At 38.8% G+C, this 18,016-nt stretch overlaps 1 long non-coding RNA gene across 1 annotated transcript; it reads left to right on the forward strand.

Moving 5' to 3' along the window:
* The first annotated feature begins 3,162 nt into the window (after positions 1 to 3,162).
* On the forward strand, positions 3,163 to 17,538 carry LOC106724882. The gene is made up of 3 exons (XR_001360718.1): positions 3,163 to 3,176; positions 9,768 to 9,770; positions 17,445 to 17,538. It is a non-coding gene; the product is annotated as an uncharacterized LOC106724882 (long non-coding RNA).
* Positions 17,539 to 18,016: the final 478 nt, after the last annotated feature.

The raw sequence follows: 18,016 nt of genomic DNA on the forward strand, positions 1-18,016 counted from the left end.
TTAATTACAGCATGTCACTCTTCCAATCTGTAATCTTACTAAAACAAAAAAAATGTACGTATGTACCTCCTGGTTATCACTTTATTCCCAGTTACCAACCCAGGGATCGGTTGTGTTCCAAAGTGGTTAAGCATTTGCAATCTGGAGCCAGCTGTGTAGATTATATAATTTTGTACTTCAGCTTACTTACCCGAAAAATAGGTATTTTAATAAGAGTGTTTATCTCTTATGGAAGATTAAATAAGTTAATTTGCATAAAGTACTTAGTGCTTGGCACAGAGCAAATAGCTGTGAATGTAGGTGCTCAATAAATATTTGATGGATTAATAAATGCCACAGGAGGTCCGGCCATCAGCATTCTGCAGACATCATTTAATCAATCTCAGCAGTCCAGCAGCCGTGAGAGCCTCTTGCTTTTTTTCACACATGGTTTTCATTTACTGCCTCTCAGGACTTATTGTATTTGTGTCAGATCCACTTGTCTAAACATTTAAAAAAGCGAAAACAGTGTTGCATAGTTTTACAAATCATTATTGTTTGGCTCTGTGGGTTTCTAAAACATCATATACAAAATGCTTCATTGCCTCCGTGAGGTTTTACAGTGCTGATGAAGTCCACTCATTTAATAGGCATAGAGCAGTGTGGTGTGTGGTGAGTAAAGGCGGAGGCTAGATTAATGTGTGTGTGTGCCTGTGTATATTTGTATGTGTGTGTGTTGGGAGTGGAGTTGGCAATGATCAAAAGGAATAAAGCGAAGTGTCTGCTCTATGGAATCTTGAAATGTAATAAAGGAGATAACCATGCACACCACTAACTCGATCACCAGGCTCAGTCCTCCGGGAGCCTGTGAAGATCTGCGTCCTGCTCTGGGAAAGCACAATCTCTCTTTGTGGCTATAGCTTTACCCAGGCCGGCCTCCGAGTTACAGTGTAGGCTCCTAAGGTTTCACTTTATCAGTCTGTGCAGTGCCCGCCTCTCTGTACACTGAAATCAAGTGTTGCTATTAGCACACTGTGAAAAGAATTTTCTGCCCTGAAAGGAACAAGAGTGGTGCCACGAAGCTATAGAAAAAGGCAAGTCTTTTCTTAGAAGGACGGCCTAAAGAATATTTTAAGCCATGTAAACAAACAAACAAACCGTGATAACTGAATCGAGGTTAAGCCTGTGCCTCTTCCATATTCTCTCAACCCAGTTCTTTTGACCTTTAGTGAATCACTTCTTTGGGTTATTTATTTCCATCCCCATTTTGTTGTAATACTGAGAATTCCCGGAGGGGTGACTACAGAAGTCTGTCAGCAGCAGGGTTTATTCTGGCAGGAAAACTATTCTATTAAAAAAAAATGATTTTCTTTCCCTGTGGTTCAGTATTTTCTTCCTCTACATGTCGGCTAAATTCCTCCATCCTGTTTCCTCACAAATGTCAAGGTAGAGTTGCCCCACTCTCAGACAGCTCTCTTCATTATGATTATCAGTGTTAATGCCATGTCATTAATCCTCACGGGTGTACGAAGGCCTCGCTCTGAATGAATGGGGAAGGTCACCATGGAAACATTTGTCTCCATAGCTGACTCACTGCAACCCCCATAACTGCTGAACCACATCCTGTCTGCCATCTGAATTGCACTGGATGAAGCCGCAAATTTGGCATCTCCTATTGGCCCATTTTCTGTTTAAAAGCTATTAAAAATCTATGCCAAGAAAATGTTCCTGAGACTCTCGGTAATAATGCCATTTGAGATATGTTTAAGTGGGTGATGCTATGCAATTAGTTGTTAACACCTTTTCATAAACACCCAGAGTAAACATTACCTGTGGTTTTTCAGCTCCCAGTTACCACGTGGTCTTGTGGTCTCTGGAGATGCACATGGGCAACAACAAAAAAAGTGCCGGCGTCAAAAATAAGCAAAACACCTGCGCTCACATTTCAGGAAAGAGCCTCCTCGGGGGTTAGTGTGAGCTATCAACCTGTAGCGCAGTGAGGTGGAGGGGAATAAAATGGTCTTTGGTGGATTTTTTGGTCTGTTTCAGTATAAAAGGCAAGCAAGATAAACCATGTAGAAAAATTACATTTGAGGACTGCAGATTTCTCATGTAGCCTTATCATGGGAAGACAGAATATCCACATTTCCTCCATGAGAAATTAGGCCTATGCTGAGAGATATCAGGCTTAAATAAAATCACCTGAGAACTACAGTGTCCCTCCCAGCCACCTCAGCACCAGCTAAGCAGAGCAATCTGTCCAGGCTTGTTTTGCTAGGAGCTGGCAGTAATTATACAAACCTAGGCCCAGCAGGAGAAGCAGGCATGGGAGTGAACAAGGGAACGGATATTTCTCCAGCTGTGCGTTCACTGGCTCTTCTGAGGCAGGTAGGTCCTCATTTCTTGTTTACACTTTGGATCCCAGATGCAGTCTTTCAAGTGATAATAATACAGTGTGTGCTGAAACATATGCCACGCTGTACGTGCATTACCTCACTTGATTGTATACATTACCCTATGTGGTAGGTAGTATTTTTTATTTGCCAGATTATGAATGTGAGGCGTGGAGCAGTTTAGTGATTTCCCCATGTTCAAATAGCACGTAAGAGACTGAGCTGGGACATAAACTGGGGCAGTCGTCCTCCAAAGTTCATTATTCACTTAAACATCAAGCCAAATATTTGCCCAAATGTGCAGTCATATTTATTTATTCTCCTCCCTCTTCCTGTTTCCCCCTCTCTCTTTTCTCCCTTTCTCCATCTTTCCTCTCACCTCTGCTCTCTCTCACGCTCTGCACCCCCTCCCTTTGACTGGTCTTTTTATTTTCTCACCTCTTTTCCACTATAATCCCCCATTGCCTCCCATCTGTCCCTGAGCACCTATTCCCACTCCTCCTTTCTTCTCTCTCCCTCCGCCTCTATCACTGGAAGTAGACAACTGATGGACCCCACTTGGGTATACCAGCTGGTTCCAGGACAAGAGTATTTGGTTTCCCTCAAACTAACTTTTACCTCTGAAGAAAGAAAAGCTGGCCGTTGTCTCTAGATCCCCACTTCCCATCAACCACGCTTAGATCCCCTTCCATCTCCTTTCTTTACCATAAGCTTCCAGTTCTCTTGTACTCTTTTTCCTATCAATTTTTTTTAATTTTTAAAAATATGTTTTTATTGGCCTGGCTGATGCGGCTCAGTGGTTGAGTGTCGACCTATGAACCAAGAGGTCACGGTTCGATTCCCGGTCAGGGCACATGCCCAGGTTGTGGGCTCAATCCCCAGTAAGGGGTGTGCAGAAAGCAGCCAATCAATGATTCTCTCTCATCATTGATGTGTCTATCTCTCTCTCCCTCTCCCTTCCTCTCTGAAATCAATAAAAAAATATTTTTTTAAAATTAAAAAAAAGATTTATTGATTTTAGAGAGAGAGCAAGGGACAAGGAAAGAGACAAACATTGATCGGCTGCCTTCCTCATGCACCCCAATTGGGGTTTGAGCCCGAAACCTGGGCTTTGCCCTGACTGGGAATCAAACTGGTGACCTTTCAGTGCATGGGCCAACACCCATCCACACAAGCCAGGACTTCCCTATCACATACTTTACTTGGAAAGGATGAGAATCTTAAACTCATATAGTGAATTTAATCTCTTATGTTAAAGTGCTCCCATTTTATGGACATTTGCCTCTCTCTCTCTCTCTTAACTCTGTTGTTGAATCTGTTAAGTTAGTCAGCCTACCTAACTTATTCTACCAAATATACTTATTTTCCCAAGGTACATTCATTAGGCCTCTTTCAATCGGAAGAGACAGAATTCCAATTCAAATTAGTTTAATAAAACAAAAATATATGGCGTCAAATAAAATTGACAGGGGCTCCTTAGGTTTAGGTATGCTGGCTATATGTAGTCATATAATATCAGGAGCCTCTTTCTTCCTCTTTTTCATGTTTGTTTTCCTCATGTTGATCCTGGGAAGGCTTTCTCCACATGCCCATGAAGAGAACCTCTGCAGTTTATAGGTAATCTCCAGACCGATATTAACCTTAGAACTAGGAATCTCAGAGAACAGGGTACGACCTTTGATTTTCCACATTCTTATTAATCCTCAAGAAGACACTGTTTGATCTTGCTTGAAAAATATCCCTAAATGAGACCAACATCTCTATTTAGAGGCAAGGGAAAATTATAGCAATCAGAAATTGGCTGTCTTTGGCTTCAGTCCTTTATAGGCCAAGTTATGCTCCTCCAAATTTTATTTATTCTGGTACATCAAAATGTGACTGTATATCTTGAGATAGGTTATTTAAAGAGGTAACTAAGTTAAAGTGAGGTCATCAGAATAGCCCTAATCCCAAATGACTGATGTCCTGATGAGAACAGGAAATGTAGACACAGACATGTACAGCGGGGACAGGTGAAGACACAGGGAGAAGATGGCCATCTACACATCAAAGAGTGAGGCCTCAGAAGAGAGAAACACTGCCAACACTTTGATCTTGAACTTTTAGCTTTCAGAACTGAGAAAATAAATTTATATTGTTTAAGCCACCCAGTCTTTGGTACTTTGTCATGTTAGCCCTAGCAAACTAAGACATATCCCTACTCCTACAGATGATGAGATAGGAGTGGCTCTTTGATTGCCCATCCAACCACAAGCTCCAGAATGGGGGGAAGGAAATCTTTGGGAAGAAAGGAAATTCATAACTTGAAGAAGGAGGGTGTGATGCTAGACGCACCATATGCTGATGTCCCCACAGATGGAGAGTAACTGATCTGCCTTGGTCAAAGGTCATGATTTCATAGAACCATTCTGGAAAGAGAATTTATTATTTATGATAGATTTCTCATCAAAATTTTTCAAAACATTTTGAACCTCAGCTTCAACCATTACAGTTTGGTACAGGCGGGACCGACAGCAGGACACAGTGTTTCCGAGGCTCTTGGGTCATTCAGGCCTGGAACTGGATCCTGAATCTGTCCATTTACTCCTACGATTATCTTGGGAAGTTATTGGTGTCTATGTTTCCTCATTTATAAAATGGGGTAGTGAAGGTACTGTTCACCTACAGTTGTTTTGAGGATTCTTTAAGTTAATTCATGTAAAATTCTTAACACATGGTCTAATACAGTAATAGAACTGCCTACTATTGTTCTTATTATACCTACTATTATTATTATTCTTGTTATACACATATTGTCCAACACATTCAGATGACCTATTTAGCATATAAGTTATTCAGAGCTTTGAATTTTTGCTTAAGTATTATCTTTAGCAACTACTAATGTCCAAATAAAGATGATAGATATAAAATATTTAAAATATGTCATATTTCAGGAAGAGAATAGAAACTGGATTTGCCACATCCTACACATATCAATGGTAAATATATTGAATTTGAGAAGCCTGTGTGATAACAAAGTGAAGGATCCAGTTTACAGCTAGAATTCTGATACTGTACCTAAGGACAGAGGCCAGGACAGTAGATTAATTGAAGAATCATTTGTTTATATCACAGACTACAAATTAGAAAGTTAGAGGAATGGATTGTTCTTTGCCCTCCTACACAGATTTTGACAAATAAATGGACTACCATTTAATTAATATCATACATAAAAAATGAGCTTTTTAAAATAAATCAGGTGATCTGGGCCTAGTGCTTCTCATTTTCATATGGCAAATATCAAAGGGAACTGAGGGGAAGCTGCTGCTTTTGGTCATAAATCCAACTCTTCACTTAGAATGTACACGTGAAAATATTTCCCATTCATTTGGGCCACCTCCCTGCTCTCTGGAGGTATTCGAGTGAGATCTTGATGAAAGTGGTTGTTAAGAACAGAGATATAGGTAAGGTTGCTCTCTGGAAAAATAAGAAAAAAGGGGGCCAATTATGAAAATGGGAAGAGGAAGAGGAGTCATTCAAGGAAAATGAGAAGGATTAGTCAGAATGCCAGAAGAGAGCATTGTCATCGCACCCGAAATGGCAGAGTGTTAATTAGAAAGGGGTGGTCAAAGGATGTCGCATTCCCCAAAATACCTATTAGGCTGAGTGAAAACAATCTATTCTTTTTGATAATTAAAAAATCACTCATGGCATACAGTAACAGAAGTAGTTTCATTCTTGTGATTAGGCAGGAACCTATAATAGAAGTAAGGAAGTCCTTTCCCCCCATTTTTTCTTTTTTAAATTGTTTAATGGAGTGAGAGCTACATGAAGTTTTATGGGATGGTTGCATTTTTTTATACAATAGAAAAGTATTTATGGAACAACTGAAGTTCATGTAAGAGATGCTGCAAATAGAGCAAAGAGACAGAAACAACTGATGGAGCCTGATTCTAGTCAGCCAAGACAGAACACATTATTTTTTTAAATATGGAACACTTCATGGATTTGCATGCTATCTTTGCACAGGGCCCATGCTAATCTTCTATGTGTCATTCCAATTTTAGCATATGTGCTCATGAAGCAAACAGAACACAATTTTAGTCACAATTTTATATATGTGAATTTTAAGACTTGCTAGTCTTGACGTGAATGTCCGTGATTTCCTGGAGCTCAAAAAGTTTAAAATTAATTTCATTAATTGATTCTATCCATCTTCTAACACATATCTAGTCTTATATTCTCTCTCCTGGTGACCCAGTCTCTAAATGCAAAGTCTCGAAATCATTTTATATTTCTTCTTTTAACCACCGTCTACTCCTCTGATCTGTCCTGTCACCTCACATCCAATCAGATGTAAGCCCTAATAATTCTTCCCTTAAGTATGTCTGGAGTCTATCTTATTTCTTACACAAGTTTCTCTTTTTTTGTGTGACCCCCACTGAACTGGAAGCTCTTTCAGGATGAGGCGTGTTCTTTATGATTTTTCTAACTTCAACCCCTCAAGGTGTGTGCAACATATTCAGTAAGTTTTGTGGCAATGAACTGAATGATCTGGTCCCTGGTTTTCCAGTTTCATGCCCTATTACCCCTCACCCTACACTCCAGCCACACTGTACAACCTACCCTCCACCAATGCCCTGGGTAATTCCATGTTTCCTTGTATTTACACAGCTATTACTTTGCCCTGGAATGCTCTTTACAATGCAACGTCCACCTGGAAAGTGGAAGATGACTTGGAAAAGTTAGGAGAAGAATTAATGCCCCTGTAAAATTTCCCCTTATTTCTCTACTAGTGTGCAGACCTTGCTTTAGAATACCAAACTTCTTTTCCTTTCTGGTACACAACAAAACAGTTCCCAGCCTCACTTGTTGTTTGGCATGGCCATAGAATGTGAGTGGAAACTGTTTGTACTCTTCTGCCTGACCATAAATTCTTCCCAGTTGTCGTTTTTCATATCATTTCCCACTTTCTGACGGCTGGTTTAAAGAGCCCGTCAAAGGAGATCTCACAAGCTATGTGTTGAAGATGGCACTGCAGCCATGTGCTTCTTAACCTGGGGAATACGTTCTGAGAAATGTGTCACTAGGTGAACTGGTTGTTGTGTGAACATCATAGAGAGCCCTTACACAAACCTAGATGGTATAGCCTACGACTGTCACTGTCTGTGCGATGCTTTTCTGTAACTGCAAGTGCAATAGACTTGTTGACACCGGCATCACCACAAACACCTGAGTCGGTGTAGTGTGGTGACAGCTGGCTTTCCTTTTTGTTGTGCGAGTGCCTGACTCGAGCTACAATTGCCCAGGCATCCATGTCTAGGCTGGCACCCATTTCGCAGAGGCATCTGCTTTCGGGAAAGCTACCACCAATACGTGTGTTGCCAGCCACGACTAGATGAAGAGCCAGGCTGCCTCCCTCCGTGGATGCTCCTTTTTTAAAGAAATCTTGGTTGCTTTAGATACAATTTGGACTACTTGGTGTTTTTTTCTTCCTGTGCTTTATTATTATTTCTCTTCCTGTGCTTTAAATTCCCACTCTTCTGTTTTAAATTCACCAATAATGAGTGAGCCCTGGCCTAGCAGATTTAGCTCAGTGGATAGAGCGTCAGCCTGTGGATTGAAGGGTTCCGTATTCAATTCTGGTCAAGGGCACATGACCGGATTGTGGGCTCCAACCCCAGTAGGGGGCATGCAGGAGGCAGCCGGTCAATGATTCTCTTTCATCATTGATGTTTCTTTCTCTCTCTCCCTTTCCCTTCCTCTCCGAAATTAATAAAAATATATTTTTTAAAAAAGGAAAAAAAGAGTGAGCCCATGAAAGCCTATGCCCCTACTCTCAACCTCAATAAATCCAGAGCCTTAGGCCCACACTTGTGCATGTTGGTGGTGGGTCGGTCTCTCTCTCTCTCTCTCTTGCTCTCACTCTCACTCCCTGTCTCTCTCTCATGTGCCCATGGCTGTGGCTTGCACTGTCCGTTTCTCTCTCATGTGCCCATGGCTGTGGCTTGCACTGTCCAGGGCCTGTAAGTAAGAAATGCTCTTTTTTTCTCTTCAAAGTTTCCTAATGGTTATCCCACAGAAGGGAGTCTTGCAATCATAGTAAGAACCACACCAGTCAGTCCGATAGTAACATTAGCTTAGGAGGGGGTGGTATCCGGGGGAAGTGTCAGTGGAGGTGAGTGCCCCCAGGCATTTCCAGGTGATAGCATTACTATGATAGACTGAGAAGGCACAAGGCAGTGATGTGTTGCAACCTGACATTACACAGCTATGACATCACTGGGCAATAGGAAATGTTCAGCTCCATTATAATCTTATGGGAACACCATTGTATATGTGGATTGTCCTTGACTGAAAGGACATGGCATTTAGCACATGACTATATTGGAAAAAGGGAAGCAGGTCCCTGAGGCATTGCTTAGAGAACTGCCAACCATCAGCTCCTGCATGGGGCCATTGATAAGAGTGAGAATAAACCTTCAAGATGTTAAATCTCAACTCAAATTTTAGATTTTATCCATTGTAGCCACTAGTGTAATCTTAAATAATACAGCTCCATTGTATCTTGTAGCCCCATTATAACTCAATAGTTTGTAATAATTGATAGGTATGTCTACCACTCCACTAAACCATGCCTGCTCTGGAGACTTAATCTCTATCAGTGTTCCTAGTATCTGGCACAAAATTGGTGTTTTACAAACATAAATTCTAAATTTTGAGGAGAGTGGTTCATACACAAAAAAATAGTCCTTACAATTAGAAGTAACTAGACTTTTTTCACACATGAAATTCTCTGACTGGAAAACATTATGAGATATAAGCAGTCATATTTTTCCCCTGTTACCGTGGGCAGTTCCATCTATTCAGGAAAACGAGTGGTATTGGACATATTTGCAAATTCAAATGTAGTTTTAAACATGTGATTTGTTATTGTATTTTCATCAGTGGCAAGTGCAATGGCAGTTTGTGCAAATTAATGCTCACAGTATGAATGTTTTAGTACTATTGAATAATAACAGTGTGCAATTTGAAAGGTAATTCCATTATGGCAAGCTTTCTGGAAAAAAAACAAATGGCCTGACCATTATAAAATTTGCAGTCATTGTTAGAAAGTGCACGTTTATTGAATAATAAATATAGTAATCACTTGGCCTTTAAAAGTGAAGTTTGATGCATACAATTCTTTCATTATATGTCTCTCCTTTTTTCCAAAGTGGTTGCTCAGCTAGAATTGTAGAATTGTAATCCCTTACAAATTGATCTGAAGTTTCTGTTAATATAAACCATTTCACATCCTGCTTTGTTACAAGAAGAACAAAAATCCAATAAGGGCTACATCATTTAATCCTCATCTGTTACTAAACTAGGACAAAATAGAGTAATTAACTAGTAACTTACCTCAAAGTCACTGAGATAGTTAAAAGGGAATGGTGATGTTTGTCATAAGTCAATTATTTAGGAGGAGGGACACAGACTAGTATAGAAAAGATGAGCCTCTGACTGTGGTCAACTTTCACAATACATTGCAGCCACCTGGCGTTCCCTTCCCCCCTAAATTCTGATGCAATTCACCTAGGCACAGGGATAGAAAAGTTGTCTCAGAGATTCTGTTATGTAGCCAGGGTTGCAAACTACTGAAACACACCCCCAGATTTTTTTTGCATAGAGGCGCAAAGATCTTTGAGACAGATGTCATGCCATTCATTTACGTAATACTTCCGTAACTCAGGCATTCAGTTTAGTCATTCTTTTCATTACATTCAATTAGCTCAATATTAATTAAGCACCTACTTTGTCACTGAATTAGGGGCAGAGATGCTCCACTCAATCATCACTTGATAACTAAAATGCAAATTTGTTTACATATTTCTCTTGTGTCTGGGCCTCCTGCATCTCTGATTCTGGCTCTGTTTGGAAGAGAGGCAACTTTTCTATTCCTATCTCTCCCTCTCTTTTTTTTTCTTCTCATTTGTTTGGTTTCAGCAAAGTGAATTGTCACTGAGTTAGGGGCAGAGATGCTCCACTCAATCATCACTTGATAACTAAAATGCAAATTTGTTTACATATTTCTCTTGTGTCTGGGCCTCCTGCATCTCTGATTCTGGCTCTGTTTGGAAGAGAGGCAACTTTTCTATTCCTATCTCTCCCTCTCTTTTTTTTTCTTCTCATTTGTTTGGTTTCAGCAAAGTGTGAGGGGTAGAGGTTGGGAAAGAAAGAGAGTAGGAACTTTTACTGAGTTCCTACTCTATGTTTAGCAAGGGTTAGCATTGCACAGTTGGAATCTCACAGATCTGCTAAGGAGGCAGTGTTAACTCCTTTTTACGAATGAGGATACAGAGATTCAAAAAGTCTAAGTAACTCGTTCAAGGTCAAAAAGCCCCTTAGTTGCAAACCTAGGATATAAACTGCAAAGTTCTTCCCCAAAAGCTTTCAGTTACAGTTTCCCTAAAATCAGAGGAGAGTCAAGTTATGTCCCCGCTGCAAATTATGTGTCAAAAAACATGTACTTGGGAAGGTAGTTTCTTTGAAGTTTCTCCTTGTATCTGAAAATTTATTTGAATTTTAATTTCATCCTCAGTAAGTTAATTAAAATATAAATGTTGTATTTAACTTACTATTAGAAAAAATAATCTTATGCTTCTGCTTTAAAGGATACAATTACCTTGAGTTTATCCGTTTCAGAAACTTGCTCAAGCAATCGACTCTACATATGTTTCAGTGTCCAGAAAATTCCTCTGCTTTGCCTTGTAATCACTGAACTTGAGGAATTCATACTAACTCAAATCTGGGGATGGTAATAGCAACACTCTTTCACTGTGCCTCTGAGTCTCTGACAAGTCTCGCTGAAAAGAGATGCTGAAATGCTGCCTGAATTGAAGGTCTCGGCACCTACTGGCCAGTCTCACTTACTCACTGATGCTGAATTTATTTTCCCCTAATGGTGTAATTTTCATGAGTCAATAATCTCAAGTGGCTCATAGTCCCTATTATTAACTTTCTTCATCCAATTAAGACTTCATTTTCTGTGTAGTGATCATATATGTATTACCACCATTCTGTTTGCAGAACTTTGCACCCTTGCAATTGTTTATTCAACTCTTATAATTATCTGTTTAATTTGTATATCTCCTGCTAGTATAAGCTATCTTTTTAACCAATGTATCCCCCACCCAGAACATTTTGCTGGTACAGGTTAGGACTTTAGTATTTGTTGAATGATTACAGTGTATGACTTTCCCAAGTAATTTATTCCTAAAATATAATTTTTACTAGCCATGCTTCACTGACCTTGGAGAAAGTCTGAAGTAATTTTTAATTTCATTGACTGTACTTTTTACCATATTGTTCTATCCACTATTTATTTTTAGATGCAAAAATTCTGATAAGTTTTTGAGAGATTTGTTTGAAATATTCCTATCAAAATGGTGATTTCTTGTTATTGCCTAGGAATTTTTTAAATTTTTTTTATCATCACCACCACTCCACAGAAAACTAATTTTATTGTTTAAACAATTTAAAAAATTCCATCCAGTATCTGGGATTACTTTTATCTTTATGATAAAAATGTAAAATGTAAATAAGCATCAAAGTTCATCAACACCTTTGGTTGAAGAGCTTCTATGTGCCACAGATCACCAGTTTAGATTAGGGAAATATCTAAACTTTGTTTGTTCCTTCAATCAAGAAAATCTCCAGGATATAGCAGGGACATCTGTGGGACAACTGACATAATAATATCAAGTTGCTATGCATTTCTATTGCTTATGTTTTTACTTGTTTCAGACCTATTTTCAAATTATTGGCTTTTAAATCCCCTTTAATATTGCCATTTGAAAATATAAATTAAAAATTATTTCCCCTTTAAAAAGTAAATAGAAAAGATAATACATTCTTTTAACTACCCACAATTATTAGAATTCTCAGGTGATTCGGGAGCGCATAATAAGGAACTATAGTTGTGTTAAACTTGCCCTGTGCAAACTCTATATCTAGTAGCTAGATATATACAACCACTGTATTTCTGTTATGTATTCTTTATATACAAACCATCCAATTATACAGTTTTATCATATGTGTATATATTATTTTTAGTGACACATAACAATTTTGTATTATCTTATGATATCCTCACATTAACAGAGAAGGTATGTGTCATCCCTTTCAAAACAAACAAACAACAGAAAGCAGCTGGGAATATTGAGAGTAAGTCTTGCCCAAGGTCACATAAGCTCATATGGATTTGGAACCTATCACGGATCCACTCCTTTTCTGGTGCTGTTCACTCTGATTTCAAAGTACGGGCTCTTTTTTTACTCTTTCCTATTTTAACTTTAGAGTTCTGGCAGAATGGAAGGAATATAAAGAAAATGGCCCATTGCTTCCTCTGGTCTACACTTTATCTTGTGAGAATTTATGGTAGGTGGTACTGGAGAATAGTGCCCGCATGGTAATTCTTGCAGCATCTCTACTGCTGTATATCATTCCACTTTCTTATTTGCCACACTGTAAATCAGCTTTGCAAATAGCCACTCATGTAGGAAGGAGCACTTTAGGCTGGATAGCACAGTAATTTCCAATCTTGTATATGGTTTAGTAACCTATATCTGCTCACTATATCACTTTTTTTTTATTATTGCCATGTCCAAACCACAGTTAATATGAGCAGACAAGTGTTGATCAATCAAGTAAGTCTCAAAACTTTTTGGGCAAAGAAAGAATGCTCTGTAGCACCAGTTTGTTAGGCAGGTGCATGTGGGTAATTAATACTTTTGGGGTATCTAAATAGCTCTCCTATGGAGTTGAGAAAGTAAACTACCAGGAATTTGCAAATAAATAAATAAATAGATAAATAAAATAAAATAAAATGCAGTGTGGTAAGATGCAGCTGAATAATAACCTCAGCAGAAAGAAGAACAGGCACGAAATACAAACCTGGAGCTCTTTTCAAGAAAAGACTTGAGCTAATCCAACTGAGATTAAAGTAGTGTTGCATGCCCAGGGCCAGGCTCTTCAGAGAGCATTGACCGTGTGTGTGTGTTTATGGTTTTCAAAGCAAGACCCAGCTCCTGTGCCCTCGGCTTTGAGAGCTTCGGGTGGATGGGAAGCAGCAGGAGTCAGGCGGGAGCATTGGACCAGCCAGCAGGCGCTCCAGTTCCATCTAAAGAACTGGCTAGCCTGTTGCCTGGGACTGAGAAGCTGCAGTTGGCTTAGATCAAGGTCCTGGGGAGGGACTAAGCAGGTGGTTTGATCTGAGAGACTTGACCTGGCACAAAGTCAAGTAGGTCAGACAGGCGGGGCAGAGGTGGGCATGGCAAGAGCTCCATGAACGTGTGGCTTTGAGAGGGGACAGCTGGCCTCTTAAGGTCTTCTGGCTGAGGACTGCTCCATTGTTCTTGACCTTTTCTGCTCCCCTAGGGTGGAATCCTCGAGTTTAAAAGGTCCAAAACGTTGGGGAAACATTTTAGACTAAAAGTATTATCATATCCTTAGCCCCCTAGGTAAAGTCTTTGTGTCCTGAATTAGAACTTGATATTGACCTTGGTGGTAAAATCACTCAGTGGTGCTAGGAAAAGAGGAGTTTGTGCTCAGAACAGGGAAAATCTTGAAGCCAAAGAGTATCTGTGCTTGAGCAGTAAAATCCTAATGTGAGAGTATCGGTAGAAGCTACAGCTCTCCTTACTTTGCCCTTGACTCTGTCAGTTCTCTTACTTAAAAGACAATGTGGGGCAGACTGAGAGGATAGGTTCCCCAGAGTATATTCACCCTCTCTCTCTTCAGCCTGACTGTGGGTTGACAGTTTATGTAACACTGACTCTGAATATATGCAACTGACAGTTGTCAAATTAATATTTATATAGAAATTGTTCTGTATGCAAAACCAGTCAAGCTCAAGTGTTTAAACAGTGGACACCGGGTTTACAGCTCCCGAAGCTTTAAACACCCTCCCTGGATGACTGGGTCTTGCCTTGTCATGGAAGTGTGGTAGTGTAAGTGAGTGTGGCCCACTTCATGCACGGTAATTAAGTGTCTCCCACAAGATAACTTTATTATTATCCTTCAAGATAACCACGAGACTTTCAAAACTCTCTCTTTCCTAAGTCTAGTCACAGACTTGCAAGAACGAAGTCTTAGCGAAGTCTTCATTTTCTTCGTGGCCTCTGTACAACTCTCTCAAAGTTTTAGCATTTGGATCAGGCTTCAAACCTTTCTTTAAGGCCATTCACTGACTAAAATATCTCTTCTCTACATTTATAAAATGGACAATAAACTTAGGATATCATTAATCCAAGAAATTGCTCAAGCTGAAAATATATGCAGAATTAAAGGATATATATATATAAAATTTAGATATGTCTGAGGAAGGTCCCTGTCAGTTGAAAATGTTACGGAAAACAATTATTTTCATAACAGTTTGTTATGGCAGTTGAATTGTCAGAGCCAATCTCTATACCTGGAGCCATGAAGATGTTTGAAAAATAAGGCTTTGGCCAATGGATAGCTACTAGACAATTTCTGAGCAGGGAAATAAGTGAGACTTAGAAAAATTAAGAAAGGGAATATAATAAAATGAGAAAGGAAATCTGTCACTCCCCCATCAGACATTTTCATTAGCCTATATATTTTCCCTTATGACAGTTGGTAAGTTTATATATAGATAGATTATGTTCTGTATGCAAAACCAGTCAGGCTCAAGTGTTCTAACATTACATATAAGGGTAGAAAGAGTGTTGGTTTTCCTCATCTTAAATCCTCTGTTTATTATGCACGATACACAGAGCCTGTTCAAGATACATTTTTTTTGTGAAAGAATAAATGAATGAGTGGAAGAATAAATGAATCTTGTAGATAGAGGTTTATACAGTAAAGGAAGTCCAAGGATACCACAGAATCAGCAGAGTTGACCTTGAATAATAGACGAAAGGTTCTGTGTTCTATGCTCTAATTTATAGCCTGCTGGGTACCAGTGGCCAGAGTGCCCAGGTGCTGATCATAGCCAGGAGCACTGTGGGACCTGGAGGTGACTCTTTTCTCTGATTATGTTGGTGGCAGCAGAGCTGTTATCTTACCCTGGATTCTGGTTACACACTGTGTATACAGTAATTGTGTAACAGGCCAGGTGAGGAGTAAACCAAAGCTGTTTTCATTTCTTAAACTCCCTGTGCAAGTCTTTAGCATACAAGATAATAAACAATTTTGGCAGACAGTCATATGTTTTAAACATATTTCCAGGGTGGTCATGAATACATTATTATTGTAATTCCTCAAATTTCCTGGTTACACTTAATTGTATGTTCAATAGGAACAAATCCAAGCTGACCTGTCTAACTAGTTAGTTGTACAATAATGAATACATATGGATATTAAAGGACAATCTTAGCTAATAATAGCAAGTTTATCTTCCTTAACTGGGCTAACTTTTTTTCCAAAGCGATTTGCAATATCATTTATTTGGGCTAGTTTGCCTTCACCAAATCTTTTTGTACTGTCTACTAGAAGCAATTTGTCTGCTTTTCTTAATTGGCTTATAACTCGAAGTTTTAGAGCCAATTAAAATAAAAATCACCAAATGCACTAAGCCTAATTTACTTAACTAGCTTTTGCTTTTATAAAATAAATAATAGGAAATTGTATATCCTATTTTTTGTCTTCAATGATTTTCATTGTAGTACTTAAGACTTCAGTGCCCCTGTTATATAATCCATAGAATGGGGTTAGTCATTTAATGGTAATTCTCTGAATATTACAGAGTTATTACAGTATAAGCTAGACATTTCTCTAAAGAATAGCAAACATGAAATGTTCAAAACAATCCTCTGTGTTGAGGAATTTGTTTACAATCTCTGATTTAATAAAACATTTTTTAAAAGTCTCAATGCTTTCAGAAAACATTTATTCAAATACCGGTCTCAATATTGGGGATATAGAGATGAAAAATGTAATCTTTGTCCTCAAGAAGCCCACTGTCTAGGAGGGAATATAGATTAAAACACACACACACACACACACACACACACACACACACACACACAAAACAAGCACTTCATTCCAGTGTGATGAGTAATATAATTCACACAATATTTAAAGATGAGAGCAAAGAGAGGATTATTTTTTTTAACTCTAGAAATAATTTGTTGTGTTGTCAAAGAACATTTTCTATAGTCCTTTATACTTGTGGGTTTCTTAAAGTAAAAGAAGGTAAGATACCATACCAGCCAGGAGGAAATACGTGTGTGTTTATGTGTGTGTGTGTGTGTGTGTGTGTGTGTGTGTGTGAGAGAGAGAGAGAGAGAGAGAGAGAGAGAGAATATGTAGTTCCGTAGTTTGGGAATTTCAAGTAGAGAAAACAGCATGTGCAAAGACATTAAGGCATTAAATAGTGCTTTACCACTTATAGTCCTATATAGTATCAGTGTTTAGTAATCATTGATGAAAAGCTAGGGAGATAAACAGGAGCCAGGTCATTGGGGACCTTATAAAATGTTCTAAACAAATGACTCTGAAAAATTTTAAACAGTATAATTTTTTCTTAAGTCACTATCTTTCAATATAAATAAAAAGAATATGGCCTCCTTTAAAAGATTTTGAGGTTCAAAATAAAAATTATTAACAAAAAAAAGAAATTAGGATCTCCAGTAAGATTTCAAATCACTCATTGTAAATGTGATATTTTTAACTCAAGAAGTATTTCTTCTTTCACCCTCCTCCTTTCCCAACACTTAGATGGAATGATGTAATTTCCTTTTAGTCACTCAACTAAGGATTATAGCTTTAGGTCAGTGTGGAATGTAGATAGATAAATTTTAGAATAACCTGGGGGGATCTGTTAGGAAGCCGTTCAGTATTATAGGTAAAAAGTGATGACTGCCTGACCTGAAGTGGTCATGGTAGAAGCTGAGGGGATGTGGTTGGTTTAAGAGATAATAAGGAGGTTAGATCAACAGTTCTGGATGAGATGTAAAGTGGGGGATGGAAAATACATAACTATTCAAGTTGACCAGTTTCTGGCTCAATCTAGTAGTTAGATAGTGACTTACATAAGAGTGTTTTGCCTGGCTGGTGTGGCTCAGTGGTTGAGCATTGATCTAGGAGCCAAGAGGTCCCGGTTCCATTTCGGTGAAGGGCACATGCCCGGATTGTAGGCTCAATCCCCAGTAGGAGGTGTGCAGGAGGCAGCCAGTCAATGATTCTCTCTCATCATTGATGTGTCTATCTCTCACTCCCTCTCTCTTCCAACCTGAAATCAATAAAAATATATATTTTTAAAAAGAGTGTTTTGAAGGGGTGAGTATAAACACAAGCAGAAAAAATGAGTTCAGTTGGGGATCTATTGATTTAGAGATGAATGATGTGTATTGTAGCTCAGATGAGAGATTTGAGAGGCAAATATAGATTTGAAATTCATTGCTGAACAGATGGTAGAAGAAATTATAGTTTGGCTAAGATGCTCCAGGACAAAATGTTAAATGGAATCAGAAGAGTGAAAATGAAGAAATTGGGAAAAAACCATATTTACAGGGAAGAGGTGGAAGATGAAATTTAGGAATATAACTTAGCAGAATCTTGGGAGATGACGGAGGAAATGATTTCAAGGAAGAAGAAATAGTCATGGTGTCAAAAGCGACTCAGATCAAGTAAGATAAGGACCTACAAGCGTCCATTCA

This window comes from Myotis brandtii, unplaced genomic scaffold (genome assembly GCF_000412655.1).
Source record: "Myotis brandtii unplaced genomic scaffold, ASM41265v1 scaffold123, whole genome shotgun sequence".
NCBI classification, from domain to species: Eukaryota; Metazoa; Chordata; class Mammalia; order Chiroptera; family Vespertilionidae; genus Myotis; species Myotis brandtii.